This window comes from Apium graveolens, chromosome 7, assembly GCF_009905375.1.
Source record: "Apium graveolens cultivar Ventura chromosome 7, ASM990537v1, whole genome shotgun sequence".
Taxonomy (NCBI): domain Eukaryota; kingdom Viridiplantae; phylum Streptophyta; class Magnoliopsida; order Apiales; family Apiaceae; genus Apium; species Apium graveolens.
Window position 1 is genome coordinate 151,154,623 of NC_133653.1, and position 16,721 is coordinate 151,171,343.

Below are 16,721 nucleotides of genomic sequence, written 5' to 3' on the forward strand. Positions count from 1 at the left end.
TATTATGAATTTTTGAAGTTCTTACAATTAAATTCGTAATTAAATAATTATATATATATATATATGAATTGTATGTATGTATATATCTGTATCTGCTGTTACTGCAGTGGTGTGATGGTAGCACATACAAAGAAAGAAAGAAAAGGTACAGCTGTCAGGCGCTGTCAGGCACGGAGTTCGAGGAGGACAACAACGGCGGCTGCTGCAAAAGAAAAGAAAAAAAAAGGGGGTGTCGCGCATTCCGGGAATGCGTTACACCCTGTGGCGCATTCACGGAATGCGTTACACCTTTTAATGGCTTAAAAGGGTTGTAACGCATCACCGGAATGCGTTACAGGGCTTGTAACGCGTTCCTGTAATGCGTTACAGCCCGACTGTCCACATTAAATTTGATTTTTTGGGAGTTTCGTAACTCCGTTTTGGGCGTGCAATATATCGTTGGATTCGTTTTTCCGAGACGGATCTAATGGTATGATCAAATTTTAGTTTATATAAAAGTTTTGAACTGTTTATATTTCCGAAAGTGTTTTAAAGCTATTTTTAACTGTTTTAACTGCTTTTAAATGCTTCATGTGATACATAGAGATGTATAATGCTTAGACCTATATACTAGATGATGTAACATGCCTACCTTGATGTTTATTCATGTTTATATATGTGATATATGCTTAGTTTATCATGCGATGATAGATTTAGGTGAACTTGAATGAACATAAGGCGTTTGTTAGACAACCTAGTATAGTGAAATTGTTTCATAACCTTAATAACAATATTATGAATACAATCATGAGATTCTTGTGTTTATGAAACACGTAATTGAATATGAATTTTCGATATGAGAGAAAGGATGATTCTGTCAACAACAGATTTCTATCTGTAAGAAAGGGTTATTAAGTGACGCCTCTTGACAATGCTCCACCCGATCTGGGAATCATCTGATTATTGATTATTGATTTGAAATATTTAATTTAAAAGGAAGAATCTCTTTATAATATGATTATGATTGTAATGTAATATAATCCCTCTAAAATTAAATAATATCAACTAGTAATTGGCCAATGACACAACGGGCTTGTGTCGGTCATAGCCTTTCAACATGATAGAAAGTAGTTCTTATTTTTAAATCATTGTCGTTTCGTGCCACAGCCGAGGGCTTTGATTTCGAAATAAGAAATACTTGTCTATTACATAGAGATGTGTACATTGAATAAGAATCTAAAGATCGTTACGTGCCACAGCCGTGGGCCTTTGGGGACTGATTCAATTGTACGGAATGTTGGGTTAGACTTGACTTAGAATATTGAGTTTGTCGTGCCATAGCCGTGACTCAATTATTCAAGAGGCTAAAGTTTGATTAGGGAATAACATTATATGTAATTGACAAGAGTTGTCTGCCTATTGAACATTACATGGCGTTTCGTGCCACAGCCGGGGTTGTGTAATGGAATGTAGGATCCCTATTCCCACTAGCATTATGAATGTTTAATTTTTCACGTAGGGGGTTGAATAAATTAGATAAACTAGTGGGAGCCACTTATGAATAAAGACCCGATTCATATAGTGTTTTAAAATGAAATCGAATATTTGCTAAGTGTTGTTATGTGTTTATCATTTACAGATTTACAATATACATTATGTCTTCTGCACTATCACTCAGGAGCATACTAGATTTACAATATACATTATGTATTCCTAACCTTTGTCCTTAAATACTGCAAATATTTATTCGCTCCTATTCTAAATTCAGAATAGTTAACTGTTTTATATTTCGCTGCAATTACTCTTATTATGCCAGTTCTTTCCATTATTGTTCCTATAATTCGATTGCTCTCTTAAGCAAATACATATTGTTCCGGGTTATTTGCGAACCCTGAATAGGGATATTTTGAAATCATAGTGGTTTGACATCAAAATACTCTATGGACTGGATGGTTACGATACGGGACGGGTATAACCCGAACCCTTGATTATTAGGCCATAGTTGCCTGGGTACCCCATATGTTGGTTGGGTCTATGTAGTTGGGTATAGATCCGCATTGTATCCTGACTGATCAGCAGGTTATAGTGCATATGTTGGTTCTTGTGTCCAGTCTAATTTATTGTTGATCGCCATTAACGGTATTCCTTTCCGAATAGTTCATAATTACAAACTAACACAAAGATTTAATTCAAGAGGATGAAATATTGAAACGATTACTGTCCTTTTACGGAAAAATGTGATTTATGATTAAAGGCCAATGAGGGCCGATGTTTTGTTCGCTCAACTATTTAAATATGTAAAGTCGTTTTTAAAATCATACAATAATCGTTTCCAGGAATTTTCTGATCAGATATCTGGAAACCATTTATGATACTTGCTGGGCATTTTTGGCTCACTCTTGTTTTGTGAACTCTTATTTCTTTCAGTATCAATGAGGGCAAAGTGAATAGCTTTTACTAGACAGCAAAAGTGGTGAGATTCCAGTTGAAGAAATTAAAGATGTCAGAGTGATCAGTACAAGGAAATTAGTAATGAGGTAATGAAATTGTATCTAGACAATGTAAATTTTAGAAGGTTAGATTCTTGTTTCATACTATAACCTGTAAGCGATCCTGAATATGAGGGGTTTCTGTATATTTATTTTAATATACAGGTTTTTACGATCATTTAAAATTGTGTAGTGACACCCAATCCTGACCCCGGATTTGGGGGCGTTACAGTTGGTATCAGAGCTAAAGGTTATTGGTCACTGAAATAAGAATAGGTGAGAATAAGATAGGGGTGGTAGGCCGTACAAGATAGGAAAGATCCTAGGTATACTCATTTTAAGTTTGAATTGAGTGCGAATGAGGACTAGCAGGTCCGATACGGAATTGGTAAGCCAGTATTGTTGAGGCAAGCGTAAGGCGAATATCGCAACGCTATAGGTATAATGAGTTCTCCGATCCTACAGTAATGAGGAATCGATAGATCGGCGGAGACTGGATATGCTACCCTACGTTTCATGCGATTTTGAAGAAAATGCGAATGAGTTTTGTGAGAACTTCGCGTAGGAAAGGCTAGGTGAGTTTTGGGGTACGATTTAACTTAGAATTAGGCAGTAGGACGAGTTTCACGCCGGAGGCAACAAGTTGATGAAAGCTGATGAAGAACCAACATTGCACGTTTCGAAAGTACCACCGCTACGAGAAGATTCCTATCACTTATCGAAAGCTGTGCAAGAAATGATATCTACCTTACTAGGTATAGGTAAGACTAGCAAGAAGATGCGACCCTATCCATAAACCGAACATCGAATCATCTGCGTGGTTGTAAGCATAGCGTAAAAAACGATGGCAAGAATATCAGAGATAGTACTAAATGGCAGCATTACGGTGGAATTGCGAATAAAGGATATACGACGGTAAATGAAGTTTTGTCGATTAATAAGTGCGAGCAGAATCCAAGGAAGAAAAGAAGATGTACCAAAATGGAGAAACCCTTATATGGGCATTCTTTTAATTACATATTACATTAGTGGATCAAGAGAGTAGCAAGTAACTTATATAGTAATGACAACCAAATATTTGATTTTCCAAAATTTTAAAATGAGATTTCGGAGAAGATTTCCTTAATCAACTTTCATAAGATTTTTGTATGAAATGAGTTTTACAATTTGGTTGTCGAATTACTATTTATGTTCTTGTTATTATAAACAAAAAATGAACTAAAAAGAAGAATGGATATAGACTCAGTGTTGTTAGTTCGAGGGACTAAGTAGATTCCCCCCCCAACAGGGAGAAGGTTTAAAATTTTCGTGAAAGATGAGAGTAATCTTTGTTTAAATAATATCCATAATTGAATCAACATGTTAAAACATTATTCATGAAATTATTAAAACTTAACGAAAATTGTGATTCGAACGGACCGAGGATGATTGAAGGAAATGGAAGACTCTTCCAGAAGATTGGTGAAAAATAATAATCCTGATCGTCGAAGTTGAGGCAATGCGTGATCAATGGTTATTTTATGCGGCATAAATGGAAATCCGAAGCAGTAGTTATAAATTTCGCAAGGACGCAATTATGATCAAATCATTGAAGCATTTAATGTGGAGGCTTTTCCAGACGACATTTCAAAAGTTATAATGTGACCTAAATTGTGAATCTCTCATTCGATTGGTTTTGAAAGCAAAAGTAAGTGAAGTGTGGAAGGTGATCAACATTAAAATTCCTCTTCTTAACATGATAGCATATGTTTCCCTTGATTCTTGGATACGTATAAGTTTCTTATGTGGATAAATCATATGAAGTGAAGACGAAAGAAAATTTGCTGTATTCCTTCTGAATTGTTACTCTCCTTAAATCACTGATTTCTGATTGAGACAAACAGTGTTGTGGTATGACGCTTTGTCAAAATGATGAAGAGTCGGGTGGGACGCCACCTAATCATGTACTGTATGCCATACAGTACGAAAGACTGGCCATCTTGAGTACAAATATGGTTGTCTCATTCACATCTAAATCTTCAGTCATTCTTCTTCCTTCAATTGACTTACAGATTCTTCCAACTGTTTATTGTAATTGTTATTCCTTATCCTTCTTTTCATTCAAAATCCTATTCACACACTCTCCTCTTGCGTAGAGTCTGTTCTCTGACGATTTCAAAAGAAATGAAATAGTGTGATACGTGGAATTATACAACGAACATAGATACGACTGTAAATCGATAAATGGTGGACATCTGCGAGCAAGGAAAATATATGTACCGACAAATATGGACGTGGCGAAGACATCAAGTCAGACAGTGGTTCGTGTTACGAGGATCTCATCAGTACGATAGATTGTGGTAACATGATGCGCATCAAATCAGAGGATTTTGACGTGAAATGAATCGTTAATGGATCGTAATAATTAGATCAATTACAAAATAAGGAAGTAAGTTGTGTACGTCAGACGGAGCAAACGAGTATTGGGACGACGATCAAAGATAAAGGAAATTCTGAACAATTACTCAGACATGCAATTACTACGTGAAACATCCCTTCGTCGCGGGAAGATATTTGTCGTGAAGATTCAAGATGGAAGAAATCTTAAATGTAAGGAGACTTCGAACGTGCTCTTCAAGAAATTGTGAAATTCTCTAACTTGCGTAAATAAGTGATGGTGAATTCAATGTTTATACCCGGGTCAGTGACGAAAGTTTGATGCGGAACCATAAGTAGAGATGAAGCAATGGTGATTCGACGATGAAACCTTTTAAGAAATAACGATATAACGATTAAGGTTATACTAGATTGCGATGATAGTAATGAAAACCGTGTGTGGTTATTAAAAGAGAAACTGATTAGTTAATAAAATTAAGTGTGTAACGTCAATAATAAATGATTGGTGTGACCAATTAAATGATGCGGTATAATTTTTCTATACATAATTAGTAATGACAATAAATAAGTTAAAATACTCGCGAAATAAAATTTTGAGACACGAGATAAATTTTAAAGCTTACTGATAAAATTTTGTAACATTCTGAAAGAACTAGGAAGAAAGTGGTTATATTAATCCTTGTTGATTTAAAGACCTTAGGTCTCATTTCAAAAGATATATGTTATTCCAGTTAATCATACCTATATTAATCAGAAGGATATAGTTCGAGCTATGGTAGATGGATGAATTTGGTTAATAGAAATGGATGGATGTGATAGTAGATGATTTGGTAGATTGATGGTGTCGGCTTGAGTCCGACTGGTAGTCGATGGTATAAGGGAGGTGTTGCCCAAATTTTCAGAAATTACCCTACATGTAAGGATAAAGGAGTGTGTTCTCGCTCCCAATTATACTCCAAATGGTTGTGATTTTGGTTCTTGAGAAAGAATGTTATGATCGAACTGACTTTATACAATTGGTCTTTGATTCTAGTTAGCTAGTCTTCACTTGGTTTAAGTGATCGGTTAAAAGAGTTAATTGATCAACTTTACCAACTAATGGTTAGTTAAAAAGAGATCGATTCCAATTAGATCAAGTCAAGCTCTAACATGATTTTCAGATCCAAAATCAAAGCGGTTGGTAAGTTAAAGGAAGTGATGGCATTAGCAGGAATCGAAAGTTTAGTAGAATTAGCATGATGTTACCACAGACATGTGCGAGACTTTATCTAGATGAATACGCTCTTTTCGATAAACAAGAGGAACAGAAAGCAATTGGTACATGCTAGTAAGAAGAAAATTTTCCAGAACTGAAGGTTCAAGATAAAGCAAAGAGAATCTATCATCTATAATAGCATTCCAGGAAGGACTTGAAAGTATACCCATATCAAACGGTGATTGAATAAAAGTTTTCGAAAGCTCGCGAATCCAAGTATCTGATGTAAGACGAAGACTAACGAAGTACACATGTGAACTTGGGAAGAAGAAATGTTGACCAATTGGAAAAAGCCAAATATGCGATCAATGATGATTTAAGTGAGGCTAAGAAAGTAACCATCAATGAATTTGATAATTCTGTCATTAAGAACTTAAATATTATAAATAAAAGCCTTTTATTAGTTTCAGAAATGGCTTAGCTAATAATGCATATATTAATATTATCTAGAAAAAGACATTCTTATGTTAGAAGAGTTAATGAGTAATAAAAATGAAGAACTAAATAAGAAAGGAAGTGGAATCAAAAGGATGATAAAGAAATTTTATAAAATAGTTCCGGATATAAGTAAGTAGTGACTGTCAGCTGTGTCAAAACCGATAGGAGAATAAAGTGAAGTGCCTATAATTGAAGATAAAATTTTCATTCAAGGAATATGTATAAACAAGGGAGACCAAGTTGAACAACCGAAGATATGCATGCGAAGGGTGAGAGATTAGCAACTGCGTTCGAAGCTTCAAAGGTATGAACTTTGGTTATAATTAATTATGAGCTACGAAAGTATGGTTAATTACCAACCAAGCAAGATCTATTCAGAAAAAGATGTCTTAAGAAGAAAAGAAAGAGTGAATATCACTAAGATTGCAGGGGAATGGATAAAGGGATTGGAAAAGTTAGAAATTGAGAACAGGTTTTGATCCGACTTCTGGAATATACTGATACTTATTTTGCTGTTAAATATCAAAGGTGGTATTAATATAGATGATTGGTGTTGACTTCAGTATGGAATGTTGTTAGCATCAAAGTTTATATTGATATCTAATTTGATATGACAATAAAATTAGTATTAGTACCAAGAGTTCGGTTTTGAATAAAGTTATGGTTCATTCTATTCCAAATTAATATTTTCTTTCAGATAGTAAAAGAGTTCGCTCGATGAATATACGTGTTAGTGATTGAAAAGAAATTGAAAAATACTACAAAACAGTGAATTAAATACAATTGTCAAGATCTTCCTTTAATTTGTAGTTTTGAATAGATTTAGAACATTTCGAAGTATCAAACGCCATGAGCTCAGTATATCGGGCGCACACGGATGAGAAATTCAAGAGATCAGCTAAAGGTTCTTGAATACGATTAAAAATGATTATAGGCCAGACTAACCGAACAGAAGGAGACGCGAGGAGTAAAGTAGAACAGTCAGGAAAATGGAAGGTGCACAATCACAAATTATTAAAATTAGAAAGAAAATAAGATTGGTATAAATCAAGTTAGTCCATCAAGACAATGAGATAGATAGATAGAACGGTTACGAATGAGTTGACCCTGTAGTTACAGGCATAACGAGTTCATAAGATGTTTAAATGTATATGGCTAAGAAAGGTAATTTAGCTCCCTACGTATAAAATGAAGGTTGATTCGAGTTACGAGAACGACAGAAAGTAAATACGCCCCGGTCTCAGTGTATTATTTACAAATGAAGAAGAAGATTACAGGAATGATTAAAAAGCCTCCAATGCGATGGGAAGTGATTACAAATTAGATTATTTGAACGAAGAAACATATAAGGACGAGATTCAACACCGAGTAACAATTGGAAACGCACGTAGGCACGAGTTACTAGAATTAGAGACAAAAAGAGAATTAAGATGTGTTATGCTGGTCCCTCCTAGATAGTAAATAGACAGGATAAATAGAGGTGAGTTGGCTTCACCGATACCCGTATAGCGAATCCATAGGGCATTTGTATGTATATATCCAGACGGAGTAGGTTAGCTCCATTATATATAGGAGATGGAGAGTTGAATTGAGTTATGCAAGCAACAAATAGAATATGATGTTAGCGAGAGACTATTAAGGAAAGATTGATATTATACGTTAAAGTTATGAAAAATTATGAGGTTGAGAGATTAACCTGAGAAAATGAAAGTTATATACTGGAAAAGTATTAGTATTATTCCTTAGCGTGATTCTGAGGACAGAATCCTTTTAAGGGGGGAAGGATGTAACATCCGGGAAATATCGTGTAATTATTTGTATCAATATATGATTATTATGTGAATATTATATGAATTTCTGGTGAATTATTTGATGTTTGATAATAATATTTGGATGATTGTATGTAATAAAATGTGAGTATGTTAATTTTAATATGTCCAGAATAAAATATAGATAATTAAGGTATTTTTCTGGTAATTTTTGGAGTATTAGATGATTTTATAATGAATTATGAATTATTAATTATTTTCTGAATAATTACAGAATTATTCTATAAAGCCGGGAATCGTCCGACTTCAACCGTTTTTACGTTTTTACAACCCGAAACTCTTCCGAAAACTCCTTCCTAACCTAATCTGGTAATTCCGGACATTTTCCGTGTTTTGACCTTTTCGATCCGGATTACGGTTTGACCCATGCGTGGCCCGGCGCAAAATTTTCGATACGATAATCATTTCGATAAATCAACAAAACCCGTATTCTCAAAAGACGGGATATTATTACGTTATATTCGTATAAAGTATTTTATAAAAAGCCCGGTTGGGATAATTATCCAAAACTGATATCAAATCAGATCATTATTGCAGTTACTTAGCGGCTAAGCAACTAATTTAACGATCCAAAACGATCCAGAACGAACCAATATTCCATAAATATAAATAACATATTTCTTATTTCATTTTATTCGTTTATTCATTTATAACCAGTAAAGATATAGTAATTACAGAGAAAAAAACCCTAAAAACGATACGTTTCTGAGAATCAAACACACGAACGAAGGCGTTATCGAACTCCGATTCGGGCGTGCAGCATATCAAAACGAAGCTCTCGAAATCTTCTTTCATAATCAATCATCCGTTTTTATGCAGAAATCATGGTAATTTTCTTATTTATTTAATTATATTCGAATTATTTGATGATTAAATTATGAAAATTTGTTCTTGATGTTATTGATGTGATTTGATGCTTCCATCGTGTAGATAATATTTTTCTGGTCAATTTGGTATATTATACTTCAAAAATAGAGCTCAGTATCATGTAGAAATTAAGGTTTGATTCTCTCAAAATTCTTCGAATATGTGTTCTTGGTGTTCTTGAAGAGTTATGTGAATCAAAACCAAATTTGAGGGTGATGCAGACTTCAGAATTCAAAGTATAAGTAACCAAAATGTTCAAATTTTTATGCTCTTTCTGTTTATGCCATCAAATCAGTCAAAAGATGAGTAAATCTTATTTCGAAATTTTAGGTTCTTATTCAGATTTAGGGGTTTTTAATTTGCTGATAGTTTGCTTGTTTTGATATTGTGTATGGATTTATTTTTCAATTTGTGATCGATTCGTGTATAAATTGTCATTAGTTATGTTCAGAATTAAGGTGGTCGGGTTTTCGCCGATTTTTCTTCGGGTTTGATCGGAATCGAAGCTTCAATGATTGTTTGATGTAATTTCTATGTTATCGGGACTTCTGAAGGGTCATTGAATTGATCGGGAGTGAAAATCAGAGGGAAACGACTCGTTTTGGCCCTCAACGGAGCCTCGTCGGAACTCCGACAGTGGCCGAAATCTGCAGTTGGCCGGCGGGTCGGGCGGTGTTCTTCACCGACCCGGTTGCTGACCCGTTTGGTCTCAATTAGAACCCGGTTTCGATCCTCTGGAATCCAGTTGCAATTTATGAAAATTGTTTCTGGGTTATTTTATTTAGAAATCATTTTAAAATTCTATTTTTATTTACAAAAAATTCATAATTAATTCTAGAAAATTAGTTTTAAATTCATACAATTATTTTAATTATTTATTTATTCACAAATAAATAATTATTTTATTAATTAATTTTAATTAGCTTTTAATTATTTTAATTAATCGATTAATTTATCATTAATTGATTAATTATTAATTAATTATTAATTAATTTAATAATTAGATTTAATTATTTAAAATTAATTTAAAAAAATTCTGAAATATAGTTTAGAGCTTTAAAATATTATTTTAAATTATTTTCAAGGCTCAATAATTATTATAAATTATTTTAAAGTCATATTTAGGTATTCGAGCCCTATTATTTAATTATTAAATGATTCGGAGACCAATTTAATTCCGAAAATGTTCAAAAATTCATAATAAATCAACCGTTCATCCGTTTAATACGAAACGAACGTCTCTAGACTTAGAAAAATATGTTTGCTTCTATTAAAAGTATTGCCGAGACCTAAATTCCTTTGTGTCTAAATGACGTTTGTTTTATGGATCCTTCTAAGTCGGTTATTGATCAATAAAATATTCTTTTTGACCCGATTTCAATTCTAAATGTATTAAGACCTATCTTTTGTCGATTCAACTTATGTGCTACATGAATTACGTGATTATGTGTTATATGATTACATGCCTTATGTGTACGTATTATGTGAATAATGAGTCAACGTGTCTTTTAAACATTATCTGATTGAGATGTGATCTTTATCTGTTATTATCGGGCGGGTAGACGATAGGTATAGATGTATAAACTAGACAATTATATATTATCGGTTCATTAAATAGTATTATTTGTGATAGATGCACATAGTGCGAGACGTTCAAAGCCAGATAGAGATTGTAGAAGGTAAAGCCTGATTGCGTGTAGATTTGAAACGAGTGGATTCAGAATAAAGGTAAACCTAAGAGGGTAAATGATAAGAAAGGTCAAGTAGCCGTCAAGGGTAGTACAGATGCGACAGGACTGAGTGATATGGCTACTAGTTAAAGATCAGAGGGATTCTCAATTGAGGCAAGTATTCCTAACCTTTCTCCTTAAATACTGCAAATATTTATTCGCTCCTATTCTAAATTCAGAATAGTTAACTGTTTTATATTTCACTGCAATTACTCTTATTATGCCAGTTCTTTCCATTATTGTTCTTATAATTCGATTGCTCTCTTAAGCAAATACCTATTGTTCCGGGTTATTTGCGAACCCTGAATAGGGATATTTTGAAATCATAGTGGTTTGACATCAAAATACTCTATGGACTGGATGGTTACGATACGGGACGGGTATAACCCGAACCCTTGATTATTAGGCCATAGTTGCCCGGGTACCCCATATGTTGGTTGGGTCTATGCAGTTGGGTATAGATCCGCATTGTATCCTGACTGATCAACAGGTTATAGTGAATATGTTGGTTCTTGTGTCCAGTCTAATTTATTGTTGATCGCCATTAACAGTATTCCTTTCCGAATAGTTCATAATTACAAACTAACACAAAGATTTAATTCAAGAGGATGAAATATTGAAACAATTACTGTCCTTTTACGGAAAAATGTGATTTATGATTAAAGGCCAATGAGGGCCGATGTTTTGTTCGCTCAACTATTTAAATATGTAAAGTCCTTTTTAAAATCATACAACAATCGTTTCCAGGATTTTTCTGATCTGATATCTGGAAACCATTTATGATACTTGCTGGGCATTTTTGGCTCACTCTTGATTTGTGAACTCTTATTTCTTTCAGTATCAATGAGGGCAAAATGAATAGCTTTTAATAGACAGCAAAAGTGGTGAGATTCCAGTTTAAGAAATTGAAGATGTCAGAGTGATCAGTACAAGGAAATTAGTAATGAGGTAATGAAATTGTATCTAGACAATGTAAATTTTAGAAGGTTAGATTCTTGTTTCATACTATAACCTGTAAGCGATCCTGAATATGAGGGGTTTCTGTATATTTATTTTAATATACAGGTTTTTACGATCATTTAAAAATTGTGTAGTTACATCAAAATTGTGTAGTGACACCCATGTGAATAACATGCTAATTTCTATAGGTTATGTTCTTGCTGCTACCAAATTAGGTGAGGTTAGAAGACTAGGCCTTAGGAAAGAATGGAGATTTCTCTGTGACTCCTTTGTTAAGGATTTTTCTGGCAAAGTTAGTAATTTTGATGTTATTAGCTATTCTATTGTTAACATGCTTTATATGCATCTGAGTGATAAGTATTTTAATTTCAGTACTTTTGTAATTTATGAATTAGGGAGTAAATTAGGAGAAATTAAAAGAGGTCTAAGAACATCTATTATGCTAGATTCTTTATGATGATAGCTAACTTTGTTTCTAAGGATCTCTCAATTGTTAACCCAATAAACAAGTTATATTGTTGGGTCCAAGAGAGAAGAGTTATTTCTGATCTTAACATGGCTAATCACCATAAGGAGGTTCCCCTCATCTACATGCCAATTATGGAGCAGCCTCAGGTAAGTGAGGTAAACACTTCTATCCCTGCCACTTCTCTATCACAAGTGTCTTTGCAAACAACTGTGGCTATGACATCTGTGACAGTGACCAGACAAGTGCCTACCCAAGCCACAAAAACAAAAATTTCCAAATCCAAGTCAAAGAAAACCGACTCTAGTTTCTCTCAAAAGGAACTAGTTTTAAAATCTACTAAAAACCAAGAGGGGAGTGTGAAGGGAAGTGAGCCTAGTGAGGGACAGGATGACAATTAAAGAAACCCTAAGGATGGGGAGGGAGAGGTGTGTGTAACCTAGCCTAGCCACACTGCAGTTTCCCAACAAACTGTAGTGATTAATAAGGAATCTAGCTCATTACTAGTTGCATCCTCCCAAAAGGATGTAACTATTGAACAAAGCTCCCATCCAAGAGCACAGGCCAAAAGGGTTAGGGACACAATTTCACCCCAAACTTACACAAGAAAGAAGAAATCTAAAACACATGGAGATACACAAGGTGCACACACTGTGCAAACTGCAGTTAAAGACTCAGTTACAACACCTTCTCAAAGTCAGATTGATGTGGCTCCTGTAAATATGGAGTCACATCCAAAATCTCTTACTATAGAAGCACCTCACACACAAAACTCACCCACTAACTCTTTGGATGTGGACATGATTCTCACATCAATTCCTGATTCTCCATCTTTAACTCTCTTGGAGAAGCCAAAATCTTAAGCAAGTGAGCATCATCTTTTAGATGATTTATTGGCTCATTTGCCATTTCTTTCTGATTCTACTAAGAAATCTGTGCAAAATATCAAATCAATCACCAAATATTCTATAGTAGTTTCAACTCTAAACTCTATCATTTCTACTATCTCGACGGATATTCTTCATCCGTCGACTAGTGATTGTATCTCGACGGATATGCTTAACAGCAGTCATCCGTTGATACTCTCAACTATTACCTCGACAGATGTTTCTCATCCGTTGAATATCACTGCACCACTTGAAATTTAAGCTATTATTACAAGTGCAGATGATCTAGTAGTTGTATAATCACTCTTAGGATTGAGGGAAGGGAGTGAACTGAGTGAGAGGCTGAGTTGTTCTTAGGCAAAATGAGAGGAAATGAGTGAACAAATGCAAGCTATTTCTTCCAGCTTGGAAAAAGTAAGTGAGAGGAGTCCCATCTTAGATGGTGAAGGTGAGGGTGTGAGGGTGGGAAGCCCAGGGGAGACCTTGATGTAAAAATGAGAGAGAATGAGAGAAAAGCAGGTACAAGAGATATAAGGGTGGAAACCATTGCTAGTGAGTCAATGAATGTCAGTGATGCAGAAAAGGAGAAACTATATCAGTAAGAATATCAGGATGTTATAGATTCTGTCTCTTTGGATGCTGAGACATTTACTCATCCTGTTACATCTTATCAAATTCTGGCTGGACAGGGCAATGAGGATGCTGAGACAATGCTTGATAAGTGGCATTTTATACCACTTAGAACATCTTAAAATGGCTTAAATTGGTGTCTTGAAATCAAGTATTTTGTGTATTTGATGCATTTTTCTAGTGTTTATGCATTTCAGGGTATTAGTTGTATTTCGGAGGAGGAATCATCAAGAATAAGCGTTGGCATGTGTTCACCATTGCGAGAGGAAAAGAACGGGCAGATTACGGCGAAGAAACGGAGCAAACATGGAATTTTTCCAGATGGGTCCTGCGCGCCCGCGCAGCAATGCTGAGCGGCCGCGCAGCAGCCTTGCGCGCCCGCGCAGAAATGCTGAGCGGCCGCGCAGGGTCGGGGAAAAAGATATATTATTTTAGACTTCTACTTCTGTTTGGCTTCCAACTTCTATGTAATCTGAGTTTTATGGGACTATTATATAAGTAGATTTGAGACGTTTTTCACAGAGAATTAAGAGGAGATTATGTTTTAGATTGTGTTTTGCAAGAAGCGAAGGTGATAAGGAAGAAGACCGATTTAGCACACAGCAACGAAGAGGAAGCATATATTCTTGTGATTCTTGTTTCGTTGTAACGTTGGATGCTAGTTTTCTTGCTTTGACTTATTTACTCTTGTGACGTACTCAGTTTTAATATAATTAGTTTAGTTATTATTTTCTTGTGTTTGTTATCATGAGTTCATATGAACCCATGATGGCGATAAGTTCTATTATGGGCTAATCGTGATCATGGGGTTGCAACGGATTTACTATGGAATTTTTTAGTTAATTGTTTAATACTTTAGTATGTGATGATTGCATGATATCTAGTATTGGTTGTGCGTATTCGTCTTATGTGCATCGCGAACATATAAGATAGGTTATTAATCTCTTGTGAAGCGACGGTGGATCTTCAGATTTAGAACTTGCCATGCTAGCATAGGTTCATGTACATTGTGCATGATTAGTGGGTAACTCTAACAGTTTTATTTGCCCTATGTAATCAAAAGGAATAACTTGTGCTTAAATCGTTGTGTTGTCAATTTCTGTAGACATATAGGAACTCAACATAATTGATGACTATTCAACTTCTATCTTAATTGTGGATGTTTGGTAGAATGGTATTAGTACAATGAAAGTTGGCTTTTATCAGTTTCGTGTTATTCGATTAATATCATCACTGTCACATGCTAAAGATAATAACTATGGCTATAGAAGGAAGTAATAATGAAGTTGTGATCTCATGAGTGTTTTATTATTGATAAATTGAAGTGTTAGTTAAGTGGTTAAGTAAGTAGTTAATTATAGTTAATATTTAATCAAAAATTTTAAGTGTTATCTTAACATTGAGAAGTAATCATACATTGGTGAGTGAGTTTAATTAGACAATAAATTAGTCTGAGTGTCTGAGGGAACGAACTAGAAAGTATTCTATATTACTTGCGAACGCGTATACTTGCGTGAATATTAGTGCGTGATTTCGCCCTAACAAGTTTTTGGCGCCGCTGCCGGGGACTCGGCGTATTTGTTTAGTTTATGTACTTACCATCATTGGTCATTAGGACTCAGTGATTAGGACGTAGTAGTTAATTACTCTTTTCGGTTGTGTTTCAGGTACTTTAGCAAGCGTTTATGCAAACTCGTTCTCGTGCTCGCAAGAGGACCTTAGATACAGCTGAAGGAAAAAATGAAGTTATTGATACTCCGGAGAAGTTAGATTTTGAGGATTCGGATTCAGGAACTGAGCAGAAAGAACCAGTAAACCTGGGAGATCGTATTGTTCAAGCTGATCCAGCTCTTATGGATTTTTCTCGGCCTAAAATTGATGACATTCAGTCAAGCATCCTTCATCCGGCTATTCAAGCTAACACCTTTGAAATCAAGTCGGGCACTATTCAGATGGTGCAGAATTCTGTTTCTTTTGGAGGAGCGGCAACTGAAGACCCCAACATGCACATAAGGAATTTTGTCGAGATCTGCAGCACTTTTAAGCATAATGGCGTGACTAATGAGGCTATCAAGTTGAGGCTTTTCCCATTCTCACTGAGGGATAAAGCTAAAGACTGGTTACATTCTGAACCAGCTGGGTCCATCATTACGTGGCAAGATCTTGCGCAAAAGTTTCTGGTGAAGTTTTATCCAATGGCAAAGACTGCTGCTATGAGGAGTGCTCTTACTCAGTTTGCGCAGCAACCTACAGAATCTATGTGCGAGGCTTGGGAACGCTACAAGGAAATGTTGAGAAAATGTCCACATCATGGAATGCCGGATTGGATGGTAATCACTGGTTTTTATAATGGTTTGGGGGCCCAATCTCGTCCCATGCTCGATGCAGCAGCTGGAGGCGCCTTATGGGCTAAAAGCTATACTGAGGCGTACAATCTTATTGAGACGATGGCTGCAAATGAGCATCAAAACCCAACTCAGAGGATGACATCAGACAAGGTAGCATGTATTCTGGAAGTTGATGCAGCCACCGCTATTACAGCCCGGCTCCAAGCGCTATCAATGAAGGTTGATTCTTTGGCTACGTATGGAGTTAATCAAATAGCTATGGTTTGTGAGGTTTGTGCAGGTTCTCATGCTACGGATCAGTGTTCTCTTGTCAACGAATCTGTTCAGTATGTGAATAATTATCAGCGACAACAGCAGCCTGTGCCAGCGACCTATCATCCTAACAACAGAAATCATCCAAATTTCAGCTGAGGAAATAATCAGAATGCTATTCAGTCACCATATCAGCAAGGAGTGAGTAAACAGTT

The 16,721-nt window shown here is 35.3% G+C and overlaps 1 non-coding gene across 1 annotated transcript; it reads right to left on the reverse strand.

The window, feature by feature from the left end:
- Positions 1-16,116: 16,116 nt before the first annotated feature.
- On the reverse strand, positions 16,117-16,223 carry LOC141675589 (small nucleolar RNA R71). The gene has a single exon (XR_012556233.1). It is a non-coding gene; the product is annotated as a small nucleolar RNA R71 (small nucleolar RNA).
- Positions 16,224-16,721: the final 498 nt, after the last annotated feature.